Source organism: Cervus canadensis, chromosome 2 (genome assembly GCF_019320065.1).
Source record: "Cervus canadensis isolate Bull #8, Minnesota chromosome 2, ASM1932006v1, whole genome shotgun sequence".
In the NCBI taxonomy this organism is placed as follows: domain Eukaryota; kingdom Metazoa; phylum Chordata; class Mammalia; order Artiodactyla; family Cervidae; genus Cervus; species Cervus canadensis.
This window is the reverse complement of record NC_057387.1, coordinates 13,474,335-13,493,911: the sequence shown is the minus strand read 5'-3', so window position 1 is coordinate 13,493,911 and position 19,577 is coordinate 13,474,335. Positions and strand designations below refer to the sequence as shown.

The 19,577-nt window shown below is 52.9% G+C and overlaps 1 protein-coding gene and 1 long non-coding RNA gene across 6 annotated transcripts in view; one reads left to right on the top strand and one right to left on the bottom strand.

Moving 5' to 3' along the window:
• Positions 1-7,552, bottom strand: part of MEF2D (myocyte enhancer factor 2D) — a 29,525-nt gene extending 21,973 nt beyond the window's left edge. Inside the window, 1 exon segment of the mRNA XM_043453760.1 lies at positions 7,211-7,552. The gene's annotated coding sequence lies outside the window, so the exon portion shown is untranslated.
• A 4,356-nt stretch (positions 7,553-11,908) lies between these two features.
• Positions 11,909-19,280, top strand: LOC122432048. Of its 5 annotated transcripts, XR_006266707.1 has the most exons (5): positions 11,909-11,945; positions 12,144-12,225; positions 13,420-13,517; positions 17,146-17,233; positions 18,773-19,280. It is a non-coding gene; the product is annotated as an uncharacterized LOC122432048 (long non-coding RNA). The 5 variants fall into 5 exon arrangements; XR_006266705.1 differs by having other exon boundaries at positions 11,919-12,225; XR_006266703.1 differs by lacking the exons at positions 11,909-11,945; positions 12,144-12,225 and having other exon boundaries at positions 13,069-13,517.
• Positions 19,281-19,577: the final 297 nt, after the last annotated feature.

The following is a 19,577-nucleotide window of genomic DNA, read 5'->3' as shown; positions in this document are numbered from 1 at the left end:
TCCCTTGTTTAAAGCAGCAGGACCCTTTTTTACCATCCATAGCACAGGGGCAAGGCTGCTCAAGCTGAAGCAGATGAAGGGATTGCATGTCCTGACTGCTGGGACAGGACAGCAAGGAGAGAAGGGAGGGGCCTGAGGCCGGGCCCTCACGCGGGGCAGCACCAATTCCAACGGAAGGGAAGGTAGAGGAGCAGAATGCAAAGTGTTCACCTACTATTACCGCCAGCTCCCCTACCCCAAAGAGGCCAATCCAATCAAGGAGAGCAAATCCTCCTAGAGACATCATGACCGCGGGAAGCCACCGAGGATTTAAAGGGGCTGCTCAGGGTGGCAGCTGGATCTCCTTCTGACTCGAAGGACAGTCCTCTAAGCCCCTGGCAAGGGAGGGCAGGCAGTGCGGCTGCGTGGGCCTGCTGAGGCGGCCAGCCAGGCAGCTCTTACAGGATTAGCTCGCTGCTTTCAGGAAAGGTGCCAGGTGAGGCTAAGATGCCCAGCCAGATGGAGCAACCCCCACCCCCACGGCAGACAGTTGCGGGGGGGGGGGGGAGTACCTGCACAGATCTGTGCAAACACTTGCCCCCAGATTTGATCCATGCCCTTCACCAATATGCATTTTCTCACCCTTTCTTGAAGATAGTGTACAAAGACCCTTCTGATTACTGACAATGAGGATCCCTGTGTACCCAGCTTTCTCTGCCATTTCTACCATCTAGAGCTACCCTTCGTCTAAGGAGGAAGTCCAGTCTTATTGTCTCTTCTCAAACCTTCTGCTACACTTTACAACCATGGCCCCACCCCAGCGAGCAGGTGAGGAGGCCAAGAGGTTCCTCCTCTGCTCCCTGTCAGCTCCCCACCCTCTGGGCTGACAGGTGGGGGAGACAACAGGGAACAGCTGGGCCAGGACACCTGTCCCCACCCAGTCAGCCTGGGCCCCACAGGCTTGCCATGGGGCATGCATAGGGGAGTCAGCAGAGAGGGGCGGGCGGCTGTGGGGGGTGGAGGGAAGGGGCTCAGAGGTCCAGAGATGTGACTGGGAAGGCCTGAAGCAACACTTTCAAAACCAGCCTTTCCTCCAGGTCTACCCCCAACCATCAATACACACAGGCTCTAAAGGTTTGAGGTCATCGGCCCCATCCCCTTGCCTCCGTGTTACTTGATCCAACTGGAGCGGGGAGACTCCACAAAGAGACCAGCCCTCCTCTCCCCACCCACACCCACTCCTGCAGTCGGTCTTCCCTTGAGGTCTGAGCATCAGCTCTCTCTTACTCCTCCTCGTTCTCCCAACTCTCAATCCCAAGTATTTGCTGGCAGGGGTGGGGGCAGGGAAATCATGAGAGATAAGCAAGCATGCAGCCAGAGGGATCTGCTAAGACTCTGGGGTGAAATGAGGAGGGGACAGTTCTGAGACAAGGAGATGGCTGGATGGGAAGGGCAGAGCTGGGCTCAGCTCCCCAAGCCCACCCCTGGGTCTTCTCAGGGCCCTCCTCAGCCCCCCTCACACCAAGTTCCTTCCTGGGACACAGTGCGCCCCTGCCCCACCTTCTGGACCACGGCCTTAGCAGGCCAGTCCAGAGCCAGGCTGGAGCTGACGTCTGGAAGAAAGGATACAGTCACTTTCCAAGCACCCACTCTGTGTTGAGTACCACACGTTTTCCCATGGGACCTTTTAACCTTTTTTTTTTTCCAGGGGAGGCATCTCTGTTTCATAGAAATGGAAACCAACTCAGAGATGGGCAGGGACTTGCCCAAGGTCACCAGGAGTAAGGGGCAGAGGTGGGCCGGCTGCTGAGCGCGGCGCTGCCCTGCGCAGCTTGGGCTGAGAGCAGGCAGGGTCTCCCTTCCTGGGAGCAACAGCACATCCCTTCCGGGGCAGAGTCCCTACCATCGGGCTCAAGTCAGCCCTGCCTCTCACCCTGCGCACAAGCCCAGGACTCTTGTGGCTCAAATCTTTCCTGATCTAGTCTCTCTCCTCAGTCATCTCATGTGGCAGCTTTAGAAGGTACTGACCAGTACCCAGGAGGGGTCTGAGGTCACCTGTTCCTGCTTACATACCCCTGCTTTGGGAACCTTACCCCGTGACAGTCAATCAGAAGACAACACCTTCTCGGGGAACCAAAGCATGTCCCCCCCGCCCCCCAACCTGCCACCAGATCCTAATCCTCTGCCTTCCTGTCAGGGAATCCTACTGGCTTGGTCCTTCCCTTCAGGGTATCTTCCTCCTACCCCCAGGTATCCCTGGGCCTTCCTTTCCACTGCCCCTCCTGTGGGCAGGATCCTTCCCTCAATCTTAGACAAAAGCCCTTAGCAACTCCTAACTGGGAAAACTTGAGCAAGTCACTTAAATCTCTTACTCAGTCTCCCTAATTACCAAGGAAAAAACAAATGAAATAGTGTATGAGAAATAAATGAATCTTCCTATGTTTCCACGCCCAGCACAGAGCTTGGCACACAGGGACACAACAAATGGAAGTTTCCTTCCTCCAGTCCCCAGGGATCTCAAAAGTTTTAGTTTTCGGTCTCCAAAGCATATTGGAAAACAGAGTGAGTGGGGTACTGCCTGAGGGTAAAGTGCTCATGACCATTGAGCAAAACAAGCTCCCTCTCTATACACTTCCCGGGCCTTTCTAACTCCTCAGGGAGTGGCCAGAGCACCACGCCAAGGTCAGTGACCAGGCCTAGAGCCTGAAGCCTCCTGGGAGGCTGGGAGGGTGAGTTTAAGTGAGTAAATATGGTCCCGCCTGGGTGAGGCCAGCAACAGGCTAGAGCTCCAGACAAGTCCCTCTCCTCCCAGCCTACAACAGAGAGGAGAGAGACCAGACAGGAGGTGCAACTGTCATCCCCCAATCCCAAGCTCTCAGGGTCTTGTGCAGAGTTAGTGAATGCATCGCCCAGCTCCACACTACAGAGGATCAGCCAGAAGCATGGCTAGGCTCCCAGGAAGGGGAGGTTGTGGCCACAGCCTCAAGAAATGGGAAAATCAGATGCAAAGGGCCCTGGGGATCGCCCCAAAATGCCTGAGGGCTCAGATGTAACCTTGATACCTCAGACTGGCCTTGCTTATCTGGGTGGGTGGGGAGTGCAACAGAGACCAGTCATAAACCACCAAAACACCCAGGTGCTCTGCTCACCACAAAGCTAGGTGAAACTCCTGTACATCTGCTGATGGACTCACCCAAGGACACGCGGGCAGCATGAGGGGCCAAGGCAGGCTGAGCCAGGGCCACAGAGGGACGAATGGTGGCGGGGATGGAGTGCTGGGCCAGGGGCAGTGATGGAAGTCAGCCAGGGCTCCCCAGCTCACACACCATGCTCTAGCTCTAAACTCAATTGCTTGAGCTCCCTTCAACACTCCTCTTTAGGGTTCTCCATGCCTCTGCCTTCTTGCCTCCAGTCCCCTCACCCTGTGCCCAGTCTCTGATTTTCTAGTTATCTTTGCCTTTCAGTACCCCCACCCCCTACAGGATGCAGTGGCTCCGGGGGTGTGGACACACCCATGTACATGTTGTGCACACCTCCATGCACCTGTGCCACTAAATGCTATGGACCTGCCAGATGTATCCGGGCATGCTGGTTTCCATAGGACCCCCACTCAGCCCCCTGCCAGGGGAAAGGGGCCCAAAGGCTACCACCCCACAGGTCCAGGACAAACTCTCCTCAGGATACTTGCAGTCCCAGGCAGCACAGGAGAAGAGAAGATAAATATTCCAGGAGCCAAACAGCACCATCCACACTAGGCCAAAGTTCAAGGCCTTTCAGCAGAGCCACCAAGAGCCACTGGAGAAGAAAGTACTCTGAGATCCGTCTTTCTCCGGCCAAGCTGGAGCTCGCTCTCTCCCTCGTCTACCTCCACTGTTAGGCCCTTCCTGAAGTCTAAGCTCCATTCTGCCTGCTGAAGTTGCGGACAGACGGGGACATCAACCACCACACAGAAAGGGGTTCAGCTCCCAGGACTACTAGCACCTGACACCTCCCCCTCAGCCCATGAGTAAGTCACCAAACGGGGACAGAAGGACAGACGGTTGGCCGGACTCCGGCCCCATGACTGGCTCATAAAAGCCACTAGCGATTACAGTGATGCTAAGGCTACGCTGGCCCCGCCACCATCTCTTCCTTCCCTCTAAAAGGGAGATAATTGCCTCAAACCAGTTGGCTTGAGAGCCTGGAGAGTCCCAGCCCTGATCCCAAGGGGTGGGGCGCACCTGTCAGCACAGTGCCACAAGACCCAGAACCTGAGCTGAGGTTCTAGGGCCATGTCTGATCCTCAGACCCACTTCCAGAACCCGGGTGAACACCAGCTATGACCTGTTCCCGAGAGCTGAGGTCTCTATTACCCATCCCCCCCAACTCCCCTTTCTCCAGTAAGGCCACCATCCTCTGGACTAGAGAGACAAGGAAGCAGGAGGCCTGGCCCTCAACACAACTAGGGGAAGCAATGCTGGACCCACCCATTTGTTTCTGGCTCCTCTCGCCCCCACAGAGGTCCACAAGTAGGTGGCAAAGTGTCCCACACAGGTTCCATCCACACCAGGCCAGGGTAAGCACTGAGATTCTGGACCAAAGCCAAATGGGGAGTGCAGGGGGCCTGGCTGGCCAGAAGATGGTTGACAGGAGGAGCAGAGAGGCAGGCCTCTCTGGGGGCACAAGGGCCCGGAAAATCCACAGCGCAGACATTCCCAGGGCAGAGTGGGGGAAGAGGAGGGGCTAGGCCACAATCAGTGAGGGCCTAACCCCAAGGCTGCTTCTTTCCTGTCCTTCTCGGAGGCCAGGAGGCCTCCTCCTATCAGTTCTCCAGCCCCAACCTGAAGAGTCTACCCTCTGCCTTCTCCCCTCATCACACCTCCCAGGAAAAGCCCAGGAAAGATTAAAAAAAAAAAAACAAAAAAAAACCACCTTCTGGAGAGATTATGTAACAAGCAGCCAGAAAGACTATCATATCTCCCAGCCTATGAGAAGAGCCAGGAGCCAAGAGGGGCAGAGTTGGGAAGCCCAGGCTCCTCCAGTCCAGGGACAGCAGGTACAGAGTAGGGGGGACAACGGGCAGCCCCCGTCACACTCCCAAGTCCCCCACTACTCTGTTCCAGGCACTGGGTACAGCAGACACAACCTCCCAAGCCCATCCCCCATTACAAGGGTCCTGCTTCTCCCCTTGGACCAGGGCCTCCAAGGGGAAGGACCATGTCCTCCTCCCTGTGGTCTCTCCCTGCTGTGAAGCCACGCCTGAGAGAGTGGTGGCTGGACTAAAGCACTGACACGGATTTGCTGTGTGACCTCAGATTTAAAAAACAACCTCTCTGGCCTCTAAAGGAGTGTAAGTAAAAGCTCCCCCTTCCCACAGAGAAATCCGAAACCCTTCCCTTTACAAATGTACACACACACAAATATACAAACACATACCAATAGTGTTGGGAGAGGGGTGGCATGGAAGTTACAACAAAGAGAATATGACCACTGAGACCCAAGGGTCCGTATGTCTGCTGGGAAAAGTGGGGAAAGACTTACACATGAACTCCAGTGATTCCCCAATCACTCTATACAAACGGGTACTCAGCCACCTTCACACTGATCCCACCCCACCCCCATCTTCTGCCCAACACACTGGGAAACCACAGGAAGGAAATTCATTCCCAGGCATGCCGTGGGAGCTGGGACAGCCAGGCTAAGTCCTGGGGCGGGTGTGACCCGGCGGCCACAGGCGGGTGGACATCTGTGAACACTGACATGTGCTTTTTTCAACAATCTCCTTGACTACTAAGACTTCCCTGTTGGGGGTTTGGAGGGGAGTGGGAGGTGGACAGCTCCTTAACTTCAAAACACCCAATCTCCTGCTGGCCTGGGCTCCCCTGCTATCTCGAGGCCAGAGCAGCCCAAGGTCACCGCCCCAGACGTTAAACTTCCCATAGTCCAGGCTGGGCCCCGAATTGCCTAGAAGACCCACAGAGGGAATGGGGGGAAGGGGTGGGGAGGACCACTCCCCCAAACCAAAGAAACCAGGGCAACAAGAGACCTCAAAAGGGGGCTGGACACTGAAAAGGGGGACACAGGACCCACCCACTGTACCCTCCCCCAACCCATCAACAATGAGCTGCTTAAAGGGAAGCAGAGAAAGCCTCCTCCTACTCAAAGGACAAATCTGGGATAACCTAGTCAGTGGTTCCAAGGGTGCCCACATTCAGGAGCCCTCCCTTCACTAGGGAGAGACCTCAGGAGGCCTTTGAGAGATGAGCTTGAATCACTAGGGGAAAGGAGACCCTGTCTGTAAGACCAAACCAGACAGGAAAGGGGCTGACGCTGGAGTGAAAGACTAGATGCATCTCAGTCTCCTCGGCTCTCCGTACCCCAAAGCCCCCCAACACTCACTGGACCTCCACTCCCAGCCCAGCTCAGCCTCCCATAGGTGAAGAAAGCGACTGGAGAACTCTCGCCCAGATGTTTAACAGCTGCAAACTTCTGGCCGGGGGTTCTTCAGTTGGGTCTACTGAAAAAACCAGACCAGGGGTCTCGCGGAGAGGGAGAGGAGGTCCCAAGGAAAGGCCCTGCGTGCCCACCACCGCGGTGACTCCGCGTCCCAACTCCACAGGCACCGGGCAAGCCCGGGCCCCGGACACACACACACACACATACACACACACTCACACCCCAACCCACCACCCCGGTGTCATCTGAACAACATCCCCCCTCCCTCCCCCGCTTCCCAAACAGCTGCGGCTCCCCCCGCCCCCACCCTCCCGCCGCCCTCCCAGGCCCCCTTCTGCACCATTTCGGGCCAAGGAGGAGGGAACAGGCGGCGCGAGGAGGGAGAGGGAGGGAGGGCCGGCTGTTAAAATGTCAGTCGCTCCCGGCTGTCACCGGAGACCCCTTCTGAGGATGGCGCCCCTTCCCAGACCACTGGGGGATCCACCGTAACCCCGGGACACCAACAGACCGGCGCTCCCCCAAGCCGTCCGTCCCCACCCCGATCCCAACACCCAAGGGAATTACAGCCCACTCCACTTGTCCCCGTCAGCCGACTCCCTCACCCAAACAGTCCCCCATGTAATCTCCCACCAACGCCACACGAAAAGAGCCCGCTCCGCGAGTTCCTCCCAGCCCAGGAGGCCACCCCATCCCACCCCTCAGGGGGACGGTCTAGACCACCCTCCACCCCAACCTCAGGACGGGGTGGGGGAGGGGGCCTCTTAAAGCGGCAGGCGCATTATTTTTCTTTACTCACCGGCCCCGCTGGGGGAAGGGAGGGTGTCACGGCCGGGAGGGGGTAGCTCTCGCCCCTAGTCCCGGGGCTCTTCAGCACCTGGAAGCCGCAGCTCCGGGCGGGGGGAATAATTAGTGAGGCCGGCGTCCGCGCGGGCCCTGGGCGGCGCCGGGGGGCCTGGGCCCCCGTCGTGGGCGCGCGGGCGGGCAGGCAGACGGGGGACCGGGGCCGACCGCCCGAGCCGCCTCGGCTGTTGTTGATATTTTGCTTCCTTCCTCCTTTCGGGCTCCAAAGGTAACTCCTCCAGCCCCCGGGAGTCGAGGCCGACGTAGGCACAGCTCAGCCTAGCTTGAGGGGGTGGGGGGAACGGGGGTGATGGACAGGCGGGGGGGCCAATGGGAGGAACCCGTGGGGGCGGGGGGGCGGGGCCGGAGCGGGGGCGGTCCCGGAGACGCGGCCCCGCCCCTTGCTTCCCTTGGGCCGGCCGGGCCGGGCAGGGTCGGCCCCCACCCCACCGCCCTTCCAAGCTAGGCTGCGGCGCCGGCCGCGGCAGATCCCTCCGCCTGCCGGGAGGGAGGGAGGGAGGAAGCGACAGAGCGAGGCAAAGTAGAGAGGCAAGACCCAGAGGCCTCTAAAGGGATCAGCCCTTGCCCGTGGTGCCGGCTTTAGCCGGCGGGACGGCCGCCTAGCACTGCTGCCACCATGCGCTTGAGGAGGTCCTTTCCGGGGAGGTTCAACGAACTGTGCGCATACTCTCCCATGCACTCACGCTATATCGACAACTCCCCCAACCCCCAAGCCCCGAGAGAGTTGGAAGGTGGGAGTCTTAGTAGATAAATTAAGGGTAGATGCTAGGTGTTAAGAAGATTCCATCTCGCTTACTTAGGGTGTGCCGAAGCCCCACTTAAAGAGACAGGTGCATTTCTAGGGGGTTACCTGGCGAGCTCGTTTGCTCCCTCTACCTGTGACAGGCCCCCTCCCTTCCCGCGACCCGACTCGGCTGACGCCCAGCAATTTAAAGCGACAGCTCATAGTTCCTGGGTGACCTAATCCCGGGTGCCTGCGGGTCCCAGAACACTTACAGCCGAGGGGGGCAATTTAAAGGGGTGTGACCTTAATTTCCCCCAGCACAGGAAACGCCCAAAAGCATCTTATTAAAAGAAGCAGTAGTAGCTGTTTTAAAAAGTTCATAATTCCTGTTTGCTCCAGGGTGTGGTGAATCCTCTCCTGCCTTGCAACAGAAGTGTGGGTGCCATGTCTACTGGACAACTGACCCTGTCAGACTTACTCTCCGTTATTCCAATGTCAGCTTCCTAGCTTGAGCTTGACGAAATGATAGAATCTGGCTTAGATCGGAAAGAACCTTGCAGAACAGAAGGACACTCAGTTCTTCACATACTCTAATTTCTACTGGATCTGATTTACTGGACAAAGATTCAATTCTAGGTTAAGGGTTGAAAAGATAAATATATCCCTGAAAGGGGCTGCATGTTATGGTGATTAGAGGCATCAACTTTGGGGGAGTCAAGCTACCTTGGTTCAAATCCTTATTCTACCATTTATTACCTGGGAACACAGGCACATTATTTAACTTCCCTGTACCCCATGGGTAAAATAGAGATAATGATAATAGTACCTAACTCATAAATTGGTGTGAAGATTAAATTAGTTCATACAAGTAGATTGCTTTGAACGGTAGCCCATGCTGCTTTATAATAAACTCAAGGGCTGGACTGTCAAGACCCCTTTAGGCCCATTATCCCACAGGAGCCTCAGAGGAGGCAAGTTCAGTGGAATTGCTTTGCAAATAGGTTGGAGGCTTGTCTGTGTTTTAAGATAGGAAGCCAGCAGGCTATTTCCTTGGCCTCAGTTTCCATCTCTTCCACCTGACCACTCCTTCTGGAAACCTGATTTAAACTGTCGCACTTTGTTCCCAAAAGTAGCTCCTTAGTTCCCCCATTAGATTTAGGAGTTGGGGCCCCAGCACCAGAAGATGTCTGTCTTCCCTACCAGGCACAGCTGGCTTACCTGAAGGACCTCAGGGTAGGCAGGGGGAGCCCATCTGCCTGGTCCCCAAGGACTCTGAGAAGAACAGAGCCTTGTACCAGGCCTGGGGCTGTGGCAATAGCACGATGGGAAAGTGCCCCCCCCCCCAACTGGGGAACCTCCCCTCACTTGTGGCCTCTATTTTTAGTGCTTCCCCAGGCTCTAGCTGGAGAAACCGTTTAGTCATCAGGGTGTTTATTTTCCGGCTGTTTCCGACGTCGGGAAAGCAGAATGTTGAGACTGGAGAGATCCAGGGCTGCTGGAAAAGACTTCTTAGGGACGGGCCTGGGAACTCAGCCTTCAGACCACTGGGTCCCAGATCACAGGAAAAAATTAAAGTGGGGAGGGGGCATCCAGGTCCCAGGAGACCAAGAGAACTGGGTCAATCAGCCTGCCTTGTTTCTCCAGGCTCTCCCAACTGAAGACCCCTCTGGCCCCAGCCCTAGTTGAAGGATTCTCTCCCAAAACATTAACAGTCCCAGTACAAATTCTTTCCCAGAGCTGATTCCCAGAACACCCCTCCCCAATATCCTATATATCTGCGTGGTGAGCCTCCTGCCAGCGGCAGCTCAGCCAATCTCAAGCCTGAGGCAGGTTTGTCAGGGCTGTGATTGGCCAGCTGGTCCTCCCCGCCTTGGAATGTTGGGTCCTTAACAAAGGAATGAGGAAGGAAGGTAGGTGAGTCACCTGGGAGGGTGATAAAGGGCCAGGAAGAGCAGGATAGAGAAAGGAAGGGAGGCTCAGTAGAGGAGACGGAGTATCCTGGACCCTGAGATGCTGAAATGATAATCCAGTAGAAAACAGAGTAGGAAAGAGTAGAACAGGCTAACGTTACAAGTGGAACAGAATTTACATATACACTTATTTATAGAGAGAACTTAATAGGAAAGGAAAAGTAACAAACATGAGGTCTTGATTTCCATGGAGAACTAAGAAAGGATCTAGGGAGTACTGCTGCGAGTTAGACTATAATAAAGACTTCCGGAAAATGACTCAGTATATCTTTTTCTTATAGCCCCTGGACTACTCATCCCAGGATGCACTAGGTGAAAAGTGCCTAGACAGGTTCAGATGCCTGGGTCTCCCTTATCTTTCTCTCCCTTTACCAACTCATCTTTCTTAGAGGAAAGTCACCTAACGTTGCCATAAAATCCCCTATGAGTTAGACAAATGCCCACCAAGGTTCTAAAGTGTGTAAACTCCTCTGTACAGTATCATCTTCATCTATTTATATGGCAAAGGGACCTCAGCAGCTCCCTTGATTCGTGCTTCCCCAAACACCCCTGTACAACTTAATTTGGAAAGGTCTGCCTCATCCACAAGGGCTGCTGCTCTCCTGACTGTTGTCCTGACTATGGAACTCTGGGACGCCATTACCACCGTTTCAGCCTCTGTCTGGCTGTTTCCTTACCCCTCTTGCCTTCTCCACAGCCATCTGGACAATCTCCATCCTCACCTCCATCCATGTCATCCTTTCCATTGGGCTGATCTTTCTTCCTCCCAGTTTTCCAGTAATCCCAGCAAAGGTCCCCAATCTCTCCCACATCTTCCACCTTGCTTGTGTCATCAGCACACGTAATATACTGGTGATTCTTCTGTGTACACGTTTTCCATGTGAACTTGGGTTTTCCTGTACCTCTGTATAGTGTACTCTCTGTATCTACCTCATCAGTACACAATGCATTGTACTGGCATTCTTGGTTTCTAATTTACTGTCTTTCACTAATTTTGAGCTCCTTGAGGGCATCAGTTTAACTCAACTTTGAGCTTTGCAGGGGCTGGCATGGTATGCGCTCAGCATTCTGTTGCATGAATCTCTGTATGTGTTTGTAGCTGTGTAACTAAGATTACAAAAAACTTTATTGAACACCTCTATTTGTCTATTGATAACTGTGCTAGGCCAGGGATGGGGCTCTGATCTGGGGCCGATCAAGTCCCATTCTGGGCTGGGGTAGGGCGCGGGGAGGAGTCAGGCAGAGAGATGACCAAGACTGTTGGCAGAGCTGTGCCCCAAGCTCAGTGCCAGGGTGCCTGGGGCCAGGCCCGGGGCAAAGGGCAGACGCCCCACCCTGGAACTGAAGGGGGCAGGGACGGGGTGCCTAAGCCGGGTCCTGGGTCAGTGCCCCCCAACACGAGTTCCCTGCCCCCGGCTGGGCAGGATGTGGTGGCAGCTGCAGGAGGGTGGGCAGGATGTGGGGGTGGGGGCAGCTGAAACCAAGCCTGACAGTCGACTCCCCAGCTCCTCCCTTTTTCCCTCTCCCCACCCCCCCCACCGCCCCCTCCAGGTCACGTGGTTCCAGCCCAGGCACCGAGGGACTATTTCCCTCTTTCCGCGGAAGGACATAATCGACAGCGCAAACTCTAGTCACGACAGACTTTAGCTGTACCACGCCTTTTTCTTGCCTCCTAGCGCAAGACGGAAAGTTTTCCAAATACACAAATGTTTAAAGCCTTGAGCGCTAACCCTGGAGTGGCCCCTTTAAATGCAAATAAACCGCCCTCTGATTTTCGCCCCCCCCACCCCCATCCCAACTTCGCTCCTCGTGCCCAGACTCCGCCAGCTGCCATTGACGTCACGCGTGCGTCAGCGTCGCCAGCCCAACCAGACGGCACGTGGGGGGAAGAAGGTGGCCTTAAAGGGCCAGACGCTTTCGTCCTGCCGGGTTACTGCTGTGAGATTTGGCCTTGAAAAAGAGAAATGAAATGCGAGGTGGGGAAATCTATTGGAACAGAAAGAAATGCTGGATAGACGTTAGGAAGGACTTCCAAGAGTAGGACGGCCGGGCCTTTCCTCCAGATTACCCATTTGTGTATTTGTCCCTGGGAGAGAACAGAACTCTGAGGGGAAAGGCAACTTGGCTCCACGACTCACCCAGTTATAATTTCAGCCTTTTTTCTATCCCTGCAGAGCATGTCCACAGCGCAAGGACTTCGGTCACTTCAAAATCCTCGCCACCAAGAGCAAAGGACGGAGTATCTAGATACTCAGTGTAAGAATTTGTAGAATGAATGAAGTACAGGGCAAAAACACATCTTTCCCTGACTGCCCCACCCAACCACGCATAGCACATATCCAAAGCTAAAGACAATCTCGCTCTCTTTTAAATATCCATGGCATTTAATGAACTTACATCTTTCTTCCATGTATTAGCCACCACAAACAAGGGCACTGGTTAAGAGCACAGAACTTGGAATCACGTGCACACAGGTTCCAATTCCATTTACAAGCTGAGTGACTTTGGACAGATCTCTTCTTGGTTCTACTGTCAAATGGGGGTAATGCTGCTTAGACCACAGATTTGTTAGAGGATTAAATGGGACAATTTCTGCGAAGTTCCTATATGGTATCTAATTCATAGTAAGCGCTCAAAAATGGTGGAGAGTAGGTTTTAAGATGGCCATCTTCCCTACTAAATTTCAGGCTTCTTGAGAGCAAGGAGCTTGCCATACTAATTTATTCCCAGCACCAACACAAGGCAAGACTTAACAGTTGGTGCTTTTGAAATGTTTGTTGAATGAATAAACACGAATGAATAAGTATTTCAGTATTTCCTGAAATCTGACCTCCAAACCCACCGCTGAAATTGTTATCTAAAGGAAGAAAACGTGACAAGTGCCCCCTCTGTGCCCCAGGTTTTTAAAGCCTCAGGGTAGAGTTGGGGTGAGGCCCTAATCTCTGCGGTTGAACCAAAAGTATTATGCAAACAAGCCACAAATGATTGGTCTGTAGTGGAGAACTGAGGGGGCCCTTCCCACCACTCCCCATCCCCAGCTCAGCTGTTAATGCTCTGTCCCAGCAAACTCAGGCTGGGCATGTGCCAGGAACACAGGACACCAGGGAGCTAGAAGAGGAGAGCTTCTTGCCTCTTCAGAGTTTCTCAGCCCCGACACTAATCCAGCTTTGGTCTTTTCTTCTCTGGAGCCTAGTTCGCCACCCCCTCCCCCAACATACACCCTCAATTCTTCTCTCCCGCCCTGCCTCCCATCCTCCACAACAGCCCTCATTCCCCCCAAGACTTCCCAACAGTTATATGGGGAGTGGGGATGGAGAGGGACACAAGACCTCCTATCACCTGATTCCAGCTCCTTGGCCAGAGGAGCTGTAGCCACCTTCTCCTGATTCAGTCTGTCTTGAAGCTGCTTATCGATCTGATTTTCAATATCTGTCACCATCTCTGAAATAGAAGGCTGACAGACAACAGAAGGGACTTCCTGCCAGGGGTGGAGCTATGAGCAGAAGGCCGAGAGAGTCCTCTCCTTCCTTGAAGACCAGGAAGAAGCGGTGAGACCCTCCTCTGGCTGACAGCAAACCTGTCACCCCAAGGAACCCTGGGGGATGCGGGTGGGTTTCCCCCACAGGAATCTACCATCGGCCTTCATGCTGGCTCCACCCCCTACAGGGGTGGGGTGCCGCCCAGGAGCACTCTGTGTTCTAGAAAACCCGAAAATAACCCGCCTTAGCTGTCCGGCTGCTATTTCTGTCCATCTTGTTTAATTATTCAAACCCAAGTTGGGGAGTGAACTATAAAAAGCTCTCCCACTTGGGGACCCAGGAGAGCTGGGAGACTCGCCAGGTTGCAATAGCAGCAGACCACAGGGTTTGGGTGAGGTCACTCGGTCCGGCCTCCTGCCTGAAAGTTCCATCTGCTGTTTGCTGGCTTCCTCTGCTAGAAGGCAGAATCCAGGCCTCCCTCCCTAAATCTCTCTCATGCCCTCATTTCAGCATCCCTCCAACCCAACCCTGCCTAGGAGCTGGGCTCCACCCCATCTTCCTTTACCCTGGAAGTATTTTCTCAGCCATCTCTTTGCTGACTGCTCCCTAGTCCTGGTTCTTAACCCACAGATGATATCGTCAGACCCGAGCCTCGGGAACTGAGGGAGATGGGGTAGGTAAAGAGATCAAGCCAGGTGACACAGACAGGGGGATGGACGCCATGCCCTGGGAAGGCACTCTGTCAGCTGGGGCAGTGCTAGGCAGCACTGTTCTGGGTGGGCGGGTTCCTGCCCATTGTAGGTGCTGAACCTCTGCAAGCGCTTCTCTCAGGGACTCTGACATTATAGCTGATGAGATGGAGGGAGAGCAGCAGAGAGGACTTGCTTTTCTGGAGCTAGTCCTCTTCTGGTTGGCCAGAAGTCCAATGTCAGTTTCCATTGAACCTGAAGTGGGGGCTGGCTGAGTGCAGAAAGCCTGGGGGTCATTTCTGTGAGGCGCCTCCCACCACAGACTTTTCCTGGAAAGGTGAAAACAAGGGGTGTGGTCATGGTTGCTAAGGCAACATGGGGTCATCACAGTGATCAGTTTTTGGAGGTGGGGAGTGAGGGGATTAGTGTTAGTGAAGGGGAGACAGACAGTTACTCATTCTACGTAGGAGGGGCCTAAAGAGAGCCTGGGACAACCACAGAGACCCCAGAGATAGACACCCGTGGATGTGGAGTTACAGGATTACAAGGGATTACAAGGGGCCTTGAACCTCCAAAAAGGAACAGATCACATGGGGCAGATCAAGAGACCCAGGGCAGAGACAGCACAGCAGTGGGGCAAGCTGTCCAGTTGGGAGGGGGAATCAGCAGCCTTGCAGAAGTTGGGGACAAGGGAGGGTGGCAGGACTTTCTGAGAGTCAGTGTGGAACATGAATGTTGAAAAAGAACCTGGGCCTATCTGGGGACTTGTTTCCACACATTCCCTAGCAGCAGCAGCAGCAGCAGCCCCTGTCAGGTCCAGCCTGGCTCTCCCTGCTGTGGCTGATACTAAAGCTACTGGAGAGGTTGCTGAGATAGGGAGAAGAGGCACGCCGTTGCTAAGCAACCAGAGGCTGAGTACCTGGCAGCATAGGAGGGGGCCCTGGCACCGTTTGTAGGGGGCAGGGCAGGCAGGGAGACAGTAAGGGAACAGGGTGGACAGGACTCAAGGACTCCCTCTCCCATCCTCCTCATGAGTTAGACAAGAGAGAGGTACCTGTCAATCCGCATGTCAATGAGTGTGTAAGTGTGTGTTCCTTCTCCAGGGTGCTGTGACTGTGTGTGCACTTGTCTGTGATATATTCCTCAGACTGTCTCTTGAGAGCAGTCAGCTGTGGGGATGCGAGCTAGGGGACAAAAGACCAGGTTAAGCATTTTTCATCAGGTGACAGAAGGGGTCAAATACTTGCCCCATCCGCTAAAAGGAGTTTCTGTGGAAATGCATAGGCCAGAGGGTAGAAACTTGGCAGGAGTTAGAATGGAGAGTCTGGTGGAACCTGCGTCCGCCTCCCAAGTCTGATGGAGGCTCCATAAAGGAGAGGCAGTGTGGTAGTGGGGTCGCTCACTCATCCCGGAAATCTGTGTTCTCAAAACTGAAGATCTCCACTGTATTTCATTATTTTCATTCTGTTACTTAAAATTTGTTTTCAAGTTGGCTGGAGTTTGACAGAAGCAACCATCAATAGGAAAAAGTTTATTCTTTCTCCTTTGAGCCCTGTCACTCATTCAACCGCACCTCTAACAAGTCTGTCAGGAAGTAGCTCAGGCCTTATGCGGTGTTGACTCAGGACTCACCACTCTTCTGGCGCTTCCTCCATTGGCTCAGTCAGCCCCTGTCCCCAAAGAGCACCTTCCTTTAACAATTGTTCATTGAGCACCTGTGACAGGGCACTGGGGAAGTGATGAGGGGTGGCCACCATGGAGGTTCTTGCTCAGCACCCCCTCTGGAGGGCCAGCCTGCCCGCTGGTGTCTTGCCAAACTCTGGTTCTCCCCCTTGCCCTCCACTCACACATGTTGCACATACTGGTTAATAACTTCCTGAGGTCTGTCCTGGTATGTTTCCCAAATTCCATAGGGAACAGGGTATGCTTCAGCCCCCTCTTGCTGTCAGTTATTATTTGTTGTTGTTGTGTGCGTATTCTGTGTCTGACTCTTTGCGACCCCATGGACTGTAGCCCGCCAGGCTCCTCTGTCCATGGGATTCTCCAGGCAAGAAGACTGGAGTGGGTTGCAATGCCATCCTCCAGGGGATCCTCCCAACCTAGGGATCAAACCCACGTCTCCTGCATTTCCTGCATTGGCAGGCAGATTCTTTACCACTGCTCCCCCTGGGAAGACACTCCCCTACCACCAAACATCCACTCCCCCATGCCCCCTACCCCCGCTCTCAGTAAGAGCTGGGAAATCACTCCATCTCACACACTCCCCACTTGCCCCTGGAAGGCTGTGTTGCTGGGAAGACTCAGGGGCCAATAAGAGGCTGTCTTAGTCCTGATCCATGAGAAAGTTTAAAAATCAAGAATAGAAAGGGTATAAGCTTTGTTTTGTTTTCATTCCTGTCTGATGCCAGGCACTCTGAAAGGCATTAGATGGCCTCTTCTCATCATCCTACAATAGCTCATCTGACATACAGTTATCATCCTTATTTTACAGAGGATGAAACTGAAGCCCAGAGAGTTTAAGGAATGTGTGCATATTCGTCCAAGAGGTGGCTGTGGGATTCCAACCCAGGCCGGTCTGTGCCCAGTCAAGGGTCAGAGAGAAAATGGTTTCACTGTTGCCAAAAGAAGGAACACTGGAGGCCCAGGACTCCACACAGAGGGGAGACCTCAGGGAGTAATTGGAACTGTACTCTCATGAATTCAGTGTTGCAGCTGCTAATGAGGAAGAAAAGGGCACTGAGAGACCCAGCACGGTCACACAGGGACCTCGGAATTGCTCAGATTTCTGGGGAGAAAACCTGGGGAGAAGGCTGAGTCAGGCAAATCTGAGATCCAATCCCAGCTAGTCATTTCTAGCAGTGTGACCTTAGATGAGTCACTGACCCTCTTTGAGCTTCAGTTTCCTCAGTGATAACGTGAGGGTGATACTCATAAACTAACTGCAAAGATTACAATACATAATGTAAATGTGCCTTGCTACAAAGCCCCTCTCCTTCCATCCCCTACAGAAGGAGAGGATCATGTGTAACCGAGGCCAGACGGCAGAGTGGTGCAAATCTGTTGGTATAATACCAGGATGCTCAACGCATGGCAGAGGTTTGTGTAACATGTTAGAGGTTTCTCTCTCTTTCACGGCAGGGTGGAGGAAGGTTGTGTTCAGAACAAAAGTGTCAAGAAAGGGCCAAAAAAGAGTCCTCTACTGGAGAAGACGGAGTAACGATGACAGATGACAGAGGGAACACAATTCCCAACACCTGTTCTCTACCCATTTCTCTCCTAAAGCAGATATTTAAAGTGGAAACGAAAGCACTGAAGTTCTGGAAAAGTGAGAATCACATCTATAGCCCATTCATTCAGTGACTTCCGGTCTCCACCCCATGACGTTCAGCATTGAGGGACCTTGCACAGATGGTGTGGTAGCATGGCCCCCGGTCTGTGAGGAATCCTGGAGAACAGAAGGGAAGCAAAGGAGCTATTTTAAAAAATAGGAGCTTCCAGTCTTTAGGAGGAGGGAAAGATCAGTTTTCAAAACTCCAGGCCTGAACCCCACCCCCCCACCACTTTGGAAGGTGAGCAAGGAAAGCAAGAGTCATCGGGAGCTAGCTGAGGTTTGGTAACCCCTGACTCAGTGGGCACGGGCATCACCTGGGAGACAGTCAGCACTGCTGAGGAGGTCAGCCCACTCCAGAACGACTCATCACAACGTTCACTTTAACAAGATTTCAGGAGTGATTTGAAAAAAACTTCTCTTCACAAGAGAAAATTGGAACCACATGAGATAATGGATTTTGTTGGTCATTTCACAATATATACAAATATTGAATCATCATTATGTTGTACACCTGAAACTAATACAATGTTATATGTCCATTGTACCTTAAAAAGAGAGAGAGAATTAAAAAAACAAACAAAAAAACAACAGATACCTGTATGGGAAAGGTGTCTAAAAAAAAAATGTATATATGTGTGTGTATAACTGATTCATTTGTTGTACACTTGAAACTAACACAGCATTTTAAATCAACTGTGCTATGCTGTGTTTAGTGATGTCCAACTCTTTGGGCCCCCATGGACTGTAGCCTGCCAAACTCCTCTTTGCATGGGATTCTCCAGGCAAGAATACTGGAGTGGGTTGCCATTTCTTTCTCCAGGGGATCTCCCCAACCCAGGGATTGAACCCAGGTCTCCCTCACTGCAGGCAGATTCTTTACCATCTGAGCCTCCAGAGAAGCCCAAGAATACTGGAGTGAGTAGCCTATCCCTTCAGGGGATCTTCCTGACCTAGGAGTCAAACTGGGCTCTCCTGCATTGCAGGCAGATTCTTTACCAGCTGAGCTACCAGGGAAGCCCAGATCAACTATACTCCAGTATAAATTAAAGCAAAACAAACAGATGGAGAAGCACTGCTTGACCTGTCCTTGGACCCTCTACAAGGTGATTGATTTGTAAATGTCATCGAAAGCTAGGAGTCTCTTCAGGGGCGTCCCCCTGTATGGAGGTTAGTGAGGAGAGGCACTGGCTGGGACCAGCAGCTTATTTGACTTGTTTTAAACCGTGAGTTTCCAGGAACTCTTTCCCTTTGAAGAAGCAGGCCACAGCTAAAGATGTTTGAAAATTCTCTATGCTCTGTTATAGAATATCTATGCTATGGAATGCTGCACAGCCTTACAAAATATTGAATGGATCTGAGCCCACGGACGCACAACAGCCTCAGAAATTGCTCAGTGAAAAAAGCAAGCCTTGGACTTCCTTGGTGGTCCGGTGGTTAGGACTCTGCCCTTCCATTGCAGGGGGCACAGGTTCAGTGGATCCCTGGTTGGGGAACTAAGATCCCACAAAAAAACAAGTCTCACTTATGGACGTGGTGCCAGGGGAGGAAGGAGAGGGGGAGACGTACTGAGTAATAAAGAAACATACATTACCTTATGTAAAATAGATAACCGGTGGAAATTTGCTGTATGACGCAGGAAACTCAATTGTAACAACCTAGAGGGATGGGATGGGGAGGGAGGTGGGAGAGAGGTTCAAGAGGCAGGGGTCATACGTATACCTGTGGTGGATTCATGTTGATATTGGCGGAAACCAGCACATACTGTAAAGCAATTATCCTTCAGTTAAAAATAAATAAATTAAAAAAAAACAAGTCTCAGAGACATCGATGTAATAGCAGGTCATTTATGCAAATTAGCATGTATAGGTATATATATATATATATATATATGTATATATATATATATATTAATCAATTACCTAATGGTTAGTGGCTTTTTCATTCAAGTCTCACGCTGCCCTACTCTGACAGGGATTAGGATGAAAGCTTCCTCACCTGTCTGGCACCTGGGGTGGGAACACTCAAGCAGGTGGGGTTCAGAAAAGCTATGATCTTTTCTTTCTCTAGTCTATCTTTGTGATCTTTCTGGCTTGGGGGCTTCAGGGTAGC